Below are 18,258 nucleotides of genomic sequence, written 5' to 3'. Positions count from 1 at the left end.
GAGGAGAGGAGAGGAGAGGAGAGGAGAGGAGAGGAGAGGAGAGGAGAGGAGAGGAGAGAAAATGTGAATGAGAAAGGAAGAAGAATAAAGAAGGAGGAAAGGGAAAATGGTCTATATAAACATATTTATCTGTACGTGTATGAGAAAATGGACATGTACTTAAGCTTTCTATTATAATGCCTTTCAAGCTAATGATAGGAGTAGAATATTGTGACTAAATAATAATAGACTAATTCTTCTATGTTTGACAGAAATATTCACTGAGAACGTCAAATTGGTGAAATTATCTAGGTAGTCTACAAGAAAGCTGTTCCTACAGAGACATCTACAGAATTTGTTACTTGCATTTCACTGAGAAAGAAAAGTACAGCACTAAGAAGATCCACAGAGAATCATTGCAATAAGTATCTGCTTGTATTGGACATTTGTAAAACCCAAGAGTCATGGTTGCTATCCCTTATTTTTAAAATGCTGACCTTTTCTTTTTTAAAGATAACTTTCCATACATTTTAACTTCCACCTTACAAAAAACCCTAATATTCAATTGACAGATTTTCATTTCCATTTCATGATATTAGATATAAAAAAAGAAGAAAGAACAGGATGGCTTTTCATCCTTGACCAGAGCTGGGTTCATCTAATCAATCTGATTGCCATTCTTACAAAGTTTTGTATTGACTGTCTAACACAAAAATACAACATATCTTTGTAGCTGTGAAAAACCACAGAATATCTTGATTTCTTAAAACAGTAAAAAATCTCTAAGTGACAAATCCTTTTCAAATGAAATTAGACTTGGAAAACCTTATTTTACATTCTGGATCTGGTATTGTTCTGAATTGAATGTTTGTCATTTTATTATTCATGTGGATTGAGTAAGATGAAACACTAGATTAACGCAGCAGTGAGAGGCATCATACACCCTGAGGGAATTACTATATTACTGTCACCAGGAAAAGGTGACCAAGCTACTTCAGATGTATTAGTATAAGCTGCTGGCTTATTTAGAATATTACCATTAGCAACAAGCAAATGTTGTGTCAATTAAGTTGAGAACCCTGTGGCAATATGTGAAAATTCTTTAAAAATAATAAAAAAAAGGAAAATAAAAGATATTAAAAACTCTGAATAAATATATATAATGTTGCATTCTAGTGAATGAGAGAGTTTTGGCAAAGAGACATTTTAGAATAACCTATCGGAAACTATAAATTATATCATTAATCTAGAAGTTAAATAACTTATCATTATAGTATAATGGATAAAGAGATACTGTTGCAATTTTTAAAATAATACTTGCTACATAGACTTAGAAAATACTTTTCATTTAAATTATTTATGTATAAACCAAAATGCTTTGAGACCATCCAAACTAAACAGCTTATTGCATTGATTTCTAAGTGGCTCTTATTCCTTTTAAAATAGCATGAAATCTATATAGAGTAAGAAGGAAAGGCCTGAATTCATTTTTGAGCGAGAAAAACCAACACTACAAAGGACCTGCCGGCTGTGATTCAGCTTTTGCATCTACTTTTTTTTTTCCCTATGACTGGGAAAAAATCAGGACCTGGTTGCCGTGTTAAGCCCTAGTACTCTTTCTGGCACTGTTTAGCACTGGTTAAAGAATTCTTGTCAGAGAAGATCTCCCTTTGAAAACTGAGTTATAGAAACATAAACATACGTCAGAACTTCAAAATCAACAAATATAACATTATCAATAAGCTTCACTTGTTAATGTTTTTTTTTCATTTAATGCCTACTAATTTTAAATTTTACATAATATTACTGTTTCTATTTTGCTTATAGTGTTTCTCCTTAGAAATAAAAGATTTATAACATGGCACAAAATATTATAATCCATTTTCTAAACCCTTTTTTTCCTGCAGAAAATTATTTCTGTGTGCTTTTCAACACAGGATGAAACTGCTAGCATTTTATATGTGATAAAAGTTACCCTTTAAGTGTATGTGACACATAGACCCTCCTGTAATTTATGGCAAAACAGCCTTTTGTCTCTCAATGGGAAAAATAAAAAAGAAGAGCCAACCAATACAGCTGTAATAAATATTGGTATCATATTTTGTATATCAATTTCAGTCTGCCTGGAAGATGGGGTTCATTCTTAGAGGAATAAAGATGTTAAAATATTCTATCCTAAAAGTAAGACATAAAATGTCAAGCACCTTGAAACACTAATGGAATATGTCTGCAGATAGTAGTGTTATACATTTTAACGTTCATATCACAACATTAGTGAATTGTGATACACAGAACTTTCTGGTAACTTTTTATGCATAGCTAATTTACAGTCAGGTTGAAGTTTTTACTTCAGCCATAGTTTACCTTATTGTTTTCTTAAAAATGTATATATGGATCAAAGGGTACATGATGAAGAAATACCTTTCCAATAAGTGCACAAAGCAAAATTGTGAATACATGTTATTATTAATGAATGAAAATTATCCAGAAAATATCTGTCTTAAATTAGAAGGGATTACATTTATAGGGTGCAACAAATTAGGCTAGAAGTATTCTGAAGGTCTGCCATTGTACTGAAAACCTTATTTTTATTAGTATAATTCAAGACTAGTATTCTGTTCAGCATTTAAGAAGAATGAAGGATATTTCCAAAATGTAGGAAACTTGTTTGACAAATTTCTAGAATCACTTTGATACCAGCTCTTCCTATTTTTAATTTGAAGATGTACATGGTGTCACTTCAAAAGAAAAACAAAAAAGAAATAAAATGCAGACAGATTAAAAACTTTCTAAGAATCTTGAAAAAAACCCTCACTTGAATTTGCAGTCTAAGATTTTTGGTTTATTCCATTTACGTTTCTTTCTTTGTATAAATGATAAAGCTTGTCAGCACTGCACCTCACTGTCCTGAGGTAATAAACTGCCAGACACCTACTTACATTGTAATACAGCTGTTATCCTAGTGACTTCTGCAAGCCCAGCTGCAAAACATCTGGAGACATACACATTTGAGTTAATACTAAGATTTAAAAATTCTGTACTTCAGCTTTTGGCAATTTGAATAAAAAATAAACAAAGAATCTTCTTTGTATATATATCTACCTGGAGCTAATTGTGCTAACTGGCAAACTTACAAACTTCACAATTTTTCCTTTTCTTCCAGTCGGAAAGGTAGCATACAAGTGAGATATGGTCTACTGGTATAGAGTCATTATTCTCTAGAGCAGTTGCTAAGATGTTTCATTTTTGTAATTCTTATTTGATTTTATTTACTAAGGTTATTTAATTATTTTAGTACTAATTTAGATTAAAATTTTTATTTACAGACATACACAGTTGTATGGAATGAATTGAAACTTCTTTCTTTTTTCTTCCTTTTTTGATCTGGGATTGTTTTACTGCCCATAAAACACAAGCTTAGCATGTGTGACATTTCCAGTATTTAAGCTGAAAAGATTATTTGTCCTCTACACCAGCTCATAAAAGTTGAAGATAGCAGGGCAATTAAGATTGGAATATTTTGATATCATGCGTGGAATGATGTTACTCAGATATTTCAAATTTAGGTACATGGACTTCTGAGTAAACTGAGTGAACTGAGTAAATGAGTAAAGTTGGACCCAAGAAGACAGCACTTTTCCTCTGCTATTAAAATAGCTGCTTAAAAGAAGTTGCTTGTCCTTACGTCTGTAGCAGCCTTTCCTTGACCATTGGCCAGGTAAGGAGTCAAGGCTCCTAGGTTGAATTACATGCCTAGGTTTTTAATGTTAAATCTGAGTATAATAATTTCTACCCCTCTGCAAAGCAGATGATGTAATTCTATCAAGCAAATTCCTAAATGAAAATAAACACTGTAATGCCAGGTAGACATTATTCCATTATTCATGTATTCAGACATTTTCTTAATGTACTACACTGTGGCCTGTTTATACCAAAGTGTGTTTTTGAAGGCATACAAACTAACTACTGTACTTAGCATAATTATTCACATAGAACCTTCATTGAATGAATATAAAATATTATCTATGAACAAAGAAGGATATGAGATTTGGTCCTTACTTTTATTGTATGTACTATTTTCCAATCAATATCAGCTGCTACAATGTATATACAGTATTTTTACTATTAATAATATTCTTTGTTTTATAGTTCTATTTCTTCTGTTTCATAGTCAACATATCCCCTATTACAGGAAAGAATAATTGTTTTGTAATATAAACCCACAGGCTATAACTCATGACCAACATTCTGTTCTAGAAGGAAAGCACTGACTACAGTAGTTTCTATAATTTAAGTGTCATTTTCATGGCATATTCAGAGAATTAGGAAACTGCAATGACAGCTTTTCAGCTTTGAAACTTTTTTTTACTCCATTTTTATTCCATTTGTGAAATATTTTTGTGTACTATGTTTTTCTCTTGAAGCACACAATATATTAAGAAGCTGATAAGATGCTGTATACTTAGCCTCTGTGTTCCAACTGCTGTTTTCAGAACAAGTCTGGTAAGTCACAGCATTCTGAGAACATTGTTGTCTTCCTGGGGAGCAGCCATCTACAGGAACTATGACTCTCAGACACTACATGACTATATTACTGTGAGTGTTTTTATATTTCTCTAAGCTTTTCCTTCTTGAAATATCTGAGGGTTGCTGATAGCTCCATTACTTGCTTGTTTCTTTAATTTTTCTTTTCTAGAAAGGCCAGTATGACAGTGATATCTGACTTTTTCAGAGGAGCAGTAGTTGAGAATCCTGAGAAAAATAATAATTAGCTCTAATTCAGAATGAAGGACATAATTAACTTCACTACATGTATTCTTAAATATGTTCTTATGCCTCTAGTTATTATTGAGATTACTGCATTCTAGGAAGGTAACACTAGGACACCACATACTGGCAACAGAGCTACAAAGACTTTCTCATGGTACATGAAACTCCCTCAAAAAGAAGTGGAAAAGGTACTTTGGCTGTAAAACCATCCTGAACCCTGAATAGCTTAAGCTGAATTGATGTCAGTATCTATCCTGAATTTACATTTTCATTAGTTGCAATTATTACAGTGACGACATAGTCTTAAATTAGCATTTAACTACTCTTGACCTGATGAAATTTTCATGCATCATTTCATCCCTGTGTTCTAAAATTAGGTATATTCCTACCATAAGACATATTTTAGTTCATGGTGCTTGGTTTTGGCTTACTCATGCATGACACTTGTGTCATCTTAATAATTGTGCTCCTCACTTTTGAACACATTATTTTGAATATTTAACTATGTCCATGTTCTCCTTGAGAATCTGATACGTGACAAACTCAGAGCTGAGGGTTCCACTAATAGACAGACAGCAAGATTCACATCAAGTTGGGCAGGAGTGTTGATCTGCTGGAGGGCAGGAAGACTGCAGAGGGGTTTGGACAGGTTGGATAGATGGGACAAGGACAACAGTATGAGGTTCAATAACACTGAAAGCTGAGTCCTGAGCTTCCTCAGAACAACTCCATGCAGTGCTACAGACTCTGGGCAGAGGGACTAGAAAGCTGACCAGAGGAAAAGGACCTGGGGGTGCTGGTCAACAGCCCCTGAAAATGAGATGACAGTGTGCCCGCAAAGGCCAAGAAACAACTGGATGTGGTGCTGAGTGCTATGGTTAGTTGGTATGGAGATGTGTGTTATGGTTAGTTGGCATGCCAAATCTTTGCCTCACTCTCAGGATGTTTATTCAGGGTTATCAAGACAGACAGTTATTATCTCAGCATTTTATTAAATAATTGTAGGTGCCAAAGACTATAGAAGGGACCTTAAAAATGAGAGTTTAACTGTGCTGAGCTGATGAGCCTTATTCCTATGTTGCCAACTGTGCTATTGATTGCTGCACAAAGATGGTGAGTTGTTACTACTCTTGAATCGTTAAAGTTCAAATAACTCTCTGAACAAATATCAAACAGATATAGTGTCAAAAGTATGAATTATAAATGCACTTTTGCAACCTTTTTCTGTGCAAACATGAATGAAAACTGCTTTCTTCTTAATGTAAATCAAGGCAATTATATTTGAACCGATGAGGAGTTGGCAAGGTCTTTAATTTTAAAAGGTGTTAAATACTTTGCTCATTCACCTTCCTTCTCGTCTGCATGACTATCTAATTAATCTCTCAAAGAGCATTTATGCTATTATCTGACAATTAGCCATAATACTGTCAGATTTTATTGGTAAGGATAGAACTCCATGGCACTGCTCTGTTTCTGATATACTGGAAGTTCAGACAGGCTATGAAAGTATTTACAGATTCCATGCTCAAATTTCTTTATTCACCAGTTTGTGTAACTGCTGTAAAATATATCCAAAATATTTATTTTGTATTTGATATAAAGTTATAAACAAGAATAAAATATGTGCTTACTTTACCCTACAATATGTTGCAATATAAGCAAGGAATCTATTTTTAGATTATTGGGTGAAATATTGAAAATACTGACAGAGGAGTGGAATAAAGAAAGGAAATGTAAAAGAGGATGACAGTTTTAATTTTCTATTAATTTGTCATCCTTTCTTTCAGAACTATTTATTTAAGTCACATGGTAAATGACTACATCTTCTGTAGTCTGGGTTGATATAATGAGATGAGTAACACCTAAATGTGGGTAATACATATAGGCATCTACATGTGAACTAAAGCCAAAACTCAGTTGTCTAAAAAATTCTTCTACTGACTCCATTTAAGAAACATTAAGATTCCTCAGCTCCACTCTACTTGTCAGGTCTCTTATCTGCTTCCTTTGTGCAGCTGTCTCTGATACTCTAACATCTTAAAACAGAAGCAGTAAAAAGCAGAAAATAAACCCTGCTCCTATTTAGAGGAACCTAGAGTTATTCCACTGATCAGATGTATTTTCTACTTAAGCTGAATGTTCAGCTTCCCACACTTTCATTAACTCTAGGAACAGTATCTTCACTGATTGTTGTGTGGTTTAGTAACACAGCTCATATTTAGACATATTCATGGTAAGCACTGAAAAGCAAGTGCCTGAATAGTGATATGAACCCAGCCCTTGTTTTACTCATTGTTCTCCACATTTTCCCTTCCTTTCTTATCTTTTAAATGTCTTACTTCTCCTGTTGTGGATGTTACTTCTCTTCTGTAATTTAAGACTTTGGTTCAGTTGCTCTTTAGGCCCTCAGTAACATCCGACATACCTGGAATATCCATGACATTTCTGTGGGACTGGTGGACTTACAGCTGACCAAAGTCCTGGTCTGAGAGCTGGGTGGCAAGACAAAAACTGATGGACTTCTACCCTAGAATTAGGCTTTTTATGTTGTACAGCTGCACTGAACTCTGCTTCTGGCTTAGGGTTGCTTATATGCAGGTGTCCTCAGCTTTGAATACGTAACAAAAATAAATCTTACTCCCCAGAAGTGGCCCAATAAGCAAAACCTCTCCTCTCCTCTCCTCTCCTCTCCTCTCCATACTGTTTACAATATTTTTCCTCTCCTCTCCTCTCCTCTCCTCTCCTCTCTACTCAATACTGTTTACAATATTGAACTTGTCCAATCAATATCCATTGGTGCTATCTACCACATACTTGGCTTATGTTGCAAACTTCCCTGCAAATTGTTTTATCGTGCTTAGCTAAGTGGTTTTGCAAGACCTGTCAGAGGTTTCAAAGGACTACAATGTCTAATTATATCATATGGTTAGCCAACCGTTTACCAGTAGGGTCTTTGATCATAAATGACTACACATGCTCAAGAATATCCTGCATGATACTTACTCTCTCCTGACCATTTGCAATCTCCTGAGCCATTAATCCATGGCTGCATAAAGTAGGAATCTTGCATAATTGTGCTTTTGGAAGTTTTCACATTACTTTGTAAAACCTAACAAAGGCTAAACAAAACAGCAGAGGGGAAGACACTTTTTCATTATGGGGTGCAATAAATGCATGTTATACAGGATTTCACAGTAATATCAGGGTGTTTATTTCTGAAATATGGCATGCAGACACAAAATATCTACATGAAAGTGTACTTAAAATAATAATTTGATACTATCTGTTGTATTCACATCTTAATTTCAGTCATGAGCTTTCAACTTCTATCACACAGATTAGCAAAAATAGCGTTCTAATTGCAAAGAAAGCAAATACTTCATCATCTATAACAATTAATTATATGTAACCATAACATTATTCCCCCTCTATTAAGCTTCAAAAGCAAAATAAACATAAATTCATCCAGAATACTTCATAAAATATACTTGGATTAGATTAGGATCAAGTTTCACTTTGAATTCTTATGAAATCACAGCAAAGCAAAATTTAAAAACACGTTTAGTTATTGTAATACCAATAGAACTTAATTTCAGAAACTTCAATAAAGTTTTTTCCAGTACTTGACAGAAAAAGTTAAATTGGTAACAAGTTTCTTCTTGTTATTGCTGAAAACATAATTATGTCTTTTAAGAAGATTTAAAAGAAACAAAACCAAAAAACACACCTAATTTTCCCTCCTCTATATTTTTTCTCATGGAAATGCTAAATTAGGTTTATCCCTGTGAATAATTGTGACATTATAAACATTATACATAATATGTTGCAGTGGGGATACTGCAACACGCATATATCAAACCAGGAGTCCCGTGGAAAGGAAATATATATGGACAGACAGATTCTTGCTAGCTGTTTCAGAGATGTTTATTTCTCCAGCCGCATGGCCGGAGCTCTGCCCAGGAACTGTTCCAGTCACGGGACCAAGGGTCCTTCTGCCCGCGCAGGGAACACAAACCAACCAATGGGAACGAGGCTGAGCAGGGACAGGGAAACCCCGTGTCTGTGCCCTCAGGGCCCCTCTCCCAGGGCTACACGGCAGGGGAGGGACCCCAACAATAATACTATACAATATTATGTTTTTAAAGGTGAAATACAAATGAATAAAATAAAAGAAGATTAACAGGAAGGACAGACAGGGAACAAAATTTTCCTGGTATTATTTAAACATAGCTAATTTTTCAGTCTTTGTTTTATTTTTGGAAAATAACTATCACTTGAAATCTGAGATGTGAATAAAAGGAATTAACAGACTATTTTAAAGAGTTTGCATGAATGACTTTGGAAGGTCTCAAGGAACTGCCCATAGACCCTGACTATGCTGTTTCTTCTACAGAGAGATAAATCCTGTTTGGTGTCCTGCTGGAAAGTATTTCTCATCAGTTCTACAGTGTAGCTGTAATAATGTGATGAGGTACAACAACATGGTTTTTTTATCTTTGTATCTTCTCATTGGGAGTATACTCTTCAGTTTCCTTGTCTGCATTCTAGCACTGTATTTTGTAATGTTATTTGAGAATGAATTTGATAACAGATATTCTCCAGCTATAGGGTATAAACAATTTGAAAGCACGGGATGTAAATAATTTGAAACCACAGCAAAGAATGAAGTCTGTTCTTTCCCTTAAAAGACTTCTTTGGAAAAATTAAGCACTATAAAAAACTGATTTGGAGAAAAGTTCTTACTGCTATGTGAGTTTTATTACCATGTGGTTACAATCAACCTTTTGCTTTTCATGTTTTGGGTCAAAAACACTTCAAATGTCATTTTGGCATTGAAAAATAACTTATGCAGAAGGAAATTGACCTCCATATTGGTTTGGTAGCTCAAACATTCTTTGATTAAGAAGGCTTTTTGGATGTGTATCCTCTCATCATGAAAACATCATGGTATCCTATCAGAAATGCCCTCAGATCCCCAAGCCCTGAGCAAGTCTTCAACAGACTGAGGCTAATATATCTGAGATTCTTCTGACTACGTTTAGAAGACAGTTACTGTCAGCTCACATTTGTGAGGTCTAGTAGATAAGGTGTGCTCTAAAATATCCACTGAAGCAAGCTTCTGATGATTAATGTGTGGAGGAACAGCATATCTGTAGTTCAGATTTGAGTGCAGGCCATTCACTTGAGAGTTGGACTTGAAGATCCTTGTGTGTCCCTTCCAACTCAGAATATTCTGTAAGTCACCAACCTGGTCTCAGAAGATAAACATCTGGGACTATGAAATTACATAGCAAACTCTAGGAAACCTTAAACATTGCAGAAGCTGAACAATTTCCTTTGATCATTATTTTGAATTCATTAGTTAAACTTCTCTGAGATACATAGGTCAACTTTCCATTGTAAGGAAGCAGTAATAAACTGACATCTGAAAAAAACAAATTTCTATTTCTACTGCAGGTATGCCAAATAGATAACATGTACTCTGCACTATAAATGCCTTCCAAAAAAAAAAAAAAGTCAAACTGGACTGATTTGCTCTGAGTTGCACTTCAGAAATATAGAGAGGAATATGGTTGACCATGGACTGGCATCCATCCGCTTTGATGCATCCTAATGTTTTCCAGAATATGGAGCTGACAAATGAGACCTAGGGACTATCTTTCTGGAAACCTGCAAGTAAAGATCTGTGGGACACCTTAGGTCATCTCAAATAGTATAAAAAGCTATACTGAATTATCTTTTTACCTTTTGATGTGTTGAAATCTTCTACTTCCCTGTCCAAAAATCTTAATCTATTGATTTCCTTTTTTCAAAAGTAAGTGGAAAAGCAGCAACTTGGTTTGATCCTACTACTTTTCAGATGAGATTAAGTCACATGTAGACTATGAACATCATTAAAGTCAAAATGTCATATATATTCTCTATGTTATGTTGTATAGGGCATTGTTGGAATTTTTGACTGTGTCTTTTGCAACCCAGTCTATATCTGGATAAGTGATGTGACTATAACATGCCAGAGTGTGTAAACATTTATATGAGTATGAAAGTCACAATACCTGTGAGACACCAGAGTCTTCTTGAAGTAGCAGGTTGAAGACAGCTGGTTTTTTATCATCGGCATAACAATAGACCCTGAGTGTTACAGAACCCCAAGACGTGGCAAAAGTTTAACAAAAAAAGTCTACCTTTAAAAGTATATATTTCAATTGCAAGTATTTGTACTGGTTTTGTATACTATACTAATAATGGAAGTGTAGTTAATTGTCTTAAAAATGGTAAGAACTTTCCTTTCCTATGGTGCACAGTCAACACAGCAGGTTTTTTACCTGCTCTGATGTAGTCTAGTATCCTTTATATCAAATTAACTGTACTGGTACAATTTTTTTTTTTCTTTGATGTAACTACTTCTGTTAAGGTTAAGACGGTTTGATCCTAAGAATTTTGATAGGTTAATTCTAAGGTCATTTTGACTTTAATGATGTTCAGACTCTATGTGACTTAATCTCATCTGACAACTAGTAGGATCAAACTAAGTTGCTGATTTTCTGCTTACTTTTGAAAAAAAAATCAATAGATTAAGATTTTTGGACAGGGATGTAGAAGATTTCAACATATCAAAAGAGTGGTTTAAGTTCTTGGATGTACTTTAAATTGAGATAAGTGCAAAATTACAAATGAAAAAAACAGCCTTACTCCTTCTTAAAAAAAAATAAAAATAGCAGATATGCTATCATTATATTACAATTTAGAGATCAGAAATAAAAGAAATTATCTCATTGACATTTCCATGTGTAATCTTAAATGTATGTCAAAGATGTGTTATATTTATCTCATCTAAATTCAGGAACAATCCAGTTGAGGCTCCTGTCTAAATATTTCTGTTATAACTCCTGTTAGAGCCACTTTTCACTTCTTTGCATAAGAATTACAATACATATAATATGACAAATCTGAAAGGAATTCAGAGAAGAGAGGATGGTTTAACACTGTATTGTGCTGCATGACATTAACTATATGCTCCTCCTTTGTTTCTGGGTAAATTGCTTACCAGTTAATGAGGTCCATTATATTTAACTTATAAAGTGATTATTTCTCTATATTTCCTTATCTTTCAGAATCTGACTTGCACAGATAGATCACGTAGTCATACTGAGTCAATGGAAACGATGAAAGAGGTATTTACATCTCTAATTCTAACACAGAATTTTCACAATATTTAGATATTTAATTCTACACATTTTTGATGTTTCCCTGCAGAGCATTTTTACTTTGTCCTAACACCTCACTAATGTGGCTTTCTGTCTGCTGTGCTATTGCTGGCCAGTCGTAATCAGCTAAAATCACAAATACCTCTGTGCTTCTCTCCCCACAATGTCTTTGGTATTTTTAATGATTTTTTTTCTCTCCCTTTGTTTTGAAAAAGGAACCAGGTAATAAGGGAAAGAAAAAGACATTTGCCAAATAATGTATGATCTTTAAAAAAATTGGTAAGAACAAAGGATATTTGGTTCCTAGTTTACAATTATTTTATGCTAAATAAAATGCTTCTAACAGATGTGAATTAATGAATATTTATTATGATGTGCAAAATCTCTTTTGATAGAGTGCCTTCTCTGGGGCACGTAACTTGGTCAATTTTTAGCATGTTTACGTTGGCTAAAAAAAAAAATACAAGGCAATACCTACTGGACAAACCTTCATATAGAAAACTAAGGCTAATAACTTGTAAAGCTGAACTTCAATATTGTCATCACCTCCAAAAAGGAATTGAACAGACTCTGGCTGGTAAGTTGGTTGCTATTTGAAATGGCCTGATGTTCAATGTTTCTGAGCTGCAGAGTCCATTTTGTTCATTTTTAGGTGTGGTAGTTTAATACCTTTTCATGTCAATGTTTTTGCTCTTGAATCCTTTACTTACCAGATATGCACAGCTCAACATCCTTACATCTGTCATAAATTTTGTGTTTGCACTTCTCTCTTGCACGTTTATTTGATATACTTTTTCATGTAATTTTGACGTGAAGATTTCCATCAAAGATGCTCAATATTTCTTAAAGTAAGCACACTTGCAGTACTTCCTGTCATGACACTGGCATTACATTTCTTCTTTTCTTGACATCAATATTGTGCAGTTAATTCAAAATATTTCTGACAGTGTTTGGGACTTCTGTCTTTGCACAAGAACATTTCAAATTCTCTTCTAAGGCCTAATTAATATGATGGATTGAAAGCAATGTTTGTGAGGTTTAAAAAGCAATAAGAAAAGATGCCCTTGCAGGGAGAGCATGTTCAGAAAGGCTTTGATTTTCCTTAAGCCTTTTGATTTCATGGCAAAGAGGAAAGTAAATACTGTCTGGCTCCACTTGTCTTGTGTAGTTTTATTCAGACAGACAAGTTCTTAGAGCATACTGTGAAGTAAATGCATGTTCATATTTCATGCTAAGGAAATTGGTTAATATATTAATCATAAGTGAAATATTTTTAAATAATAATGAAAATTTTTTAAAAGTGTAGTGGATTGTTGATGTTTATATTGCATGATTTTGTTTGCTTTTCCTAACTTACTGTAAAGTACCTTGTAGCAAATATGGCAAAGTGCTCTTAGTGCCACAGCACCCAAAACTGTATCTTCTGTCCAAGAAGAAAGAAGCTCAGATAATATCATGTCAGTGGAATTTAATAATGGGAATTTCTTTTTGTAATATAGATGACACGAAGTGATAAAACTGAGATAAAAATTAAAATTTAGCCTTGTTGTTTAAACAGGAATCTATGTTTTGTTTAGATGCAAATTACAGTAACTTAAGTATTTTCATAAATACAGTTAGCTTTGTTTTTATGGATATTTGTAAGGTTTTGTAATAAATTCAATCCAAAGAGTTTGATGAGCTTCTATTTTTACCTTACCACTGTCTCTTTATTAAACACTTTTCTATTGTATTCATTTACAATAAAAGAATTAAATTGCATCCAGCCCTGGGGTCCCCAGTACAACATGTGGACCTGCTGGAGAGAATCCAGCAGACAGCCATGGTCAGAAAATGACCAGAGTCAAAGTCAGAGAAAATGGTCAGAGACCTGGAGCATATGTCCCATGAAGACAGGTTGAAAGAGCTTCCAGGTTATTCAGCCTGGAGGAGAAGGCTCTGGAGTGACCTAATTGCAGCTTTCTGGCAGCTAAAGGGAGTGTACAAGAAAGATGAAGAGAGGTTTTTAAAAGGACCTGCAAGAACAGAACAAGGAGGAATGACTTTAAACTGAAAGAAGGTAGATAGTACTAGGAAGAATTTCTTCACTCTGAGGGTGGTGAGACACTGGAGAAAGCTGCCAAGAGAAGTTGTGATACCTTATCACTGAATAAATTCAAGGTCGGGTTGGATGGGGATTTTAGCAACCTGATCTAGTGAAAGATGCCCATATGTCTCAGTTTTTGAGACAAAACTTCAGGAGGAAACACTCTTCAATGAGTGTTCCTTCCTTTTCCTCCGTCAATGAGACAAATGGGGCACAAGGAGTGAAAGTGGGAAAAACAAACCAAACTATTTATTAATACACAAACAAAACAGGTAGAACAGGATAAAAAAAACCCCCTCAAAATACAACAAATTCCCAGAGAGTGAACAGATGCACGGGCTCGGACCAGCCGGGGCCACCCCACAGGCCTGCCAGGGCTGCTCCTGCAGTCTCCCCAGACAGGCGAGGAGGGAAGGGAGGCAGTGAGGCAAGGGGAACGGAAGGGAAAAAAGAGCAAGAGAAAAAAACCAACAGAACATTTTCCCAGCTAGCTGGAACACAAAGGCAACCAAGAAAACCAGTACAGTGCCCCTGGCACACTCCCTCCCGAGCCCTGCCAGGCCTCAGAGCCCCCGAGTTGCTGGGCCCCCCCGGTCCATCTTACAGGCACAGCGTCCTTGGGCATTGAGCGGACGGTTAAGGACTAAAGAGGCTTCATAACGTGACCCCAGGACACCATGGCAGAGAGGTTGGGTTTCATGATCTTTAAGGTTCCTTCCAACCCAAACTATTCAACGATTCTTTCTCTTTTTATAATGTCTTCAAACCAGGTCTGGTTCTAAGTAAAACCCTTTATCTCGTCTGAGCTAAGACTTTAATATAAGGGTTCCCTTTACTTGAGAAGTCAGATTGATATGAAATATTCTATATTCCATGTTGAACAGAAGAAATGAAATTGAAATTATTCTATTTATAGCTGAAAGTACATTATCATCTAAGACCAATTTAGGTAATAAGCTTAATCCAAAGTCAGAAATGTGCACTATCTAGAATGTCAGCTGCCATAAGAGGGAATGCAAGAACAATATTTTTGCTCCCACACTGTAGCAAAAAGCTGGAGTTATGCTGACAATTAGCACAATAAACACATAAAATTGCAGGAGAGTTTAAATAGACTTACATATTAGGACAAAGTAATAGAACAATACAATTCTTAAATATTTTAACCAAATGTTAAAATGAAAAATGCATAAAGGGAAATAATTCGAGTTTTAATTACCTTTTTTTTTTTGGTAGGGAAAACAAATTACTCTTAGTAGCTATGATATCTATATTAGATGATCTCAAATGATCAAAGCTAATATTACACTTTACACCTTTATATTTGCCTGGATGCTTGTACTGCAACATAGTCTTTAGTTATTTTATGTGCCATTATTTTCATACATAGATTGTTAAACTTCTGCCGAGTTAAAAAATCCTTGAATACCGTGGGAAGTTCTTCTGACACAGAAAAGACAGAGATAGGAAACAAAAACAAAATGTCAAGGATGATTGAGACTCAACTTCTGTATAAGGAGAAATTAAACTAACACTCTTGAGTTTGGAAGAGAAATGATTGGCAAGGGAAAAGAAAGAAACATGAGAAATAAGAAACAGTTGTAGGCTTTTTCAACAAAAGACCGATTTCAATGAACAAGAACTGACCAAATTCAAGATGATAAAGAAAGCAGATTCTTCACAAAATGCACAAAATGTGAAAGTCCTTGAAGAAAGAAAGTTATAGCAGTTTAAAACCACTGGAAAGGATTCATGAAAATAAAATATATCTAAGATTATGATCAGAGCACACCATCCTTTGCTCAAAAGGTTTCTGAACTGCCATTAGCTAGAAGATAGAAAGATATTCTCTTGAAGTGTCATTAAATGTAATTCTTTTAGTTTTCAGAATTTGCTCATTCATTTGCATTGCAATGTAGTTGAATTAATTGTCTGTTGTTTTTTTGTTTTTTTTTTTTTAATATTCTTCTTTGTTAGTACAGAATTTACTGCTTGGAAAAAAAAAAAAAAAATTGTGTGTAAACACATGAAAAGTGCTTCAGAATGTAGAGACACCACAGTCCACAATAACTAATCCTTTGTTCAGCTGTATATGGGCTAAATAATAAGAGCCATGGTTACAAAAAGTAATGCAGTTTCCAAAACAACATGGCCAAAGCAACCTTGACCAGAAATACAAGTCAGGTGCTTTACCACTGCATTTTTATCTCTACGCTATATTTAGTATTCTATCTATATAGCACATTCTGTAATGTATTACAGCAAAATCATGGCTGACATTTCTACTTTTCCTGTCCTCTATACATTGTTTTCTTAGCTATACAGAGTTAATGTTAAGGAACAGAAGTTGAATCTGAATCAGTCATTTTGCAACCTTTGATTAATGAATTGTCGAGGACTTCAGCATTGCTTTTATTTACTATTTTCCATTATTATTTTATATGCACCAACATTATTACAGATGTTCTTGGATTTCAAAGCTCTAATTGTGTCATCCTTCATTCTTCACTTGATCTTTGGAGCTTGCTGCATTGTCTGCAAATGAGAAAAGAAGAAATGAACAATAAATTCCAATTTTAATGTAACACAGTAGAAGTGATAAATTATTTTGGCACGGCATAGAAACTAAATGAGTTTCGGAAGATAAACATGTGTTGGAATTTATAGGGTATAAACTTCATTTTGTATGGCTGTTATAAATCACTGGACACAAAACTGTAACATACTCAGGATCATACTTTTTTCTACTCTACCTCAGAGCATTTATATCCATCAAAGAAATTACAGCTCAAGTAGGATTTAAGGTGTCATTTAGTTACAGGTGATGATAATGACAAACAAATCCTTACCTAGTGTCCTGGGGTGACGTTATGAAGCTGCTTTATTCCTTAACCATCCTCTCAATGCCCAAGGATGCTGTGCCTGTAAGATGGACCTGGGGGGCGGGGCTACAGGACCTGGGTGCGGGGCAGTTTAACGTTTGGACCCAACGGCTCAGGGGCTCTGGGTCCTGACAGGATTCCGGAGGGAATGCACTGGGAGTGCTGTGGTGGTTTTTTTTTGGTTGCCTTTGGGTTCCAGCTAGCTGGGAAAATGTTCTGTTGGGTTTTTTTCTTGTTCTTTTTCCCTTTGCTTCCCCTTGCCTCACTGTCTCCCTTCCCACCTCACTGGCCTCCTGGTTCCGGGGACCCTGCCAGGGTCCCCAGCGGGCCTGCGGGGTGGCCCTGGCTGGTCCAAGCCCGGGTGTCTGTTCTCTCTCCGGGAATTTGTTGTATTTTGAGGGGGTTTTATTTAATCCTGTTCTACCCTGTTTTCTTTGTTTGTTAATAAACGGTTTCCTTTTCCCACTTTCACTCCTTGTGCCCCATTTGTCTTATTGACGGAGGAAAAGGGAAGGAACACTTATTGAAGAGTGTTTCCTCCTGAAGTTTTGTCTCAAAAACTGAGACACCTAGTGCACTGTGCAAGCTCAAAAGCAAAACTGAAAGACAAAGAAAAACATATAAAAACAATAAATGTAACTAAGTGCACTGTGCAAGCTCAAAAGCAAAACTGAAAACAATAAATGTAACTCTTTTTTTTTTAAACTTAGAAGAATTAAGTGTTTCAGATGAGGTGTTTGATTGTCTGGAGTTAAAATATGATGGACACATTTGGAGCAGATGACTATAGTCATACAATCTGCTGCATGTTTGTGGACCCAGTTTGATCACAGGATATCCGCTGTTTCTCATGAGGAATTTTTCCAGTGGTCATTTAAAACATCCTATAAACTCCCTTTTCCTCCAAAGCTTTGTGGCCTTCTTTAGTCTCATTTTAGGGGATGTATTATGGATATTCTGAAGTTCCATGAGAAGTGCTTGAGTGCCCAATGTGTGGAACAAAAACATGACAAAGACTCTTCAAATTCCATTACAGTTTACATTACTAATACATATAGCCCTAAAGTAACTTCATCTCTTCACTTGGTGTAAAGGAATTCTTCTGTATATGTCATGTGCAGATGTGTTTATTACAGGTGTTTGGCAGATAAATTCTGGTTTTGTAGTACATGTTAGTAAGGCTGTCTTTGTTAATTCATACATCATCTTCACATAAATATTTTTGTGGTCCATGACTGCTACCAAGCCTATGGTAATTTTTCTGAACTATTTTTTGGTTTTGTTTTCTTTGGGTTGTGAGTATCTTTAGGGATTGTATTTTTTTGCAGGGGGT

The sequence above is a fragment of the Corvus brachyrhynchos genome, unplaced genomic scaffold, assembly GCF_000691975.1.
Source record: "Corvus brachyrhynchos isolate BGI_N302 unplaced genomic scaffold, ASM69197v1 scaffold12, whole genome shotgun sequence".
NCBI classification, from domain to species: domain Eukaryota; kingdom Metazoa; phylum Chordata; class Aves; order Passeriformes; family Corvidae; genus Corvus; species Corvus brachyrhynchos.
This window is presented reverse-complemented; position numbering follows the sequence as displayed.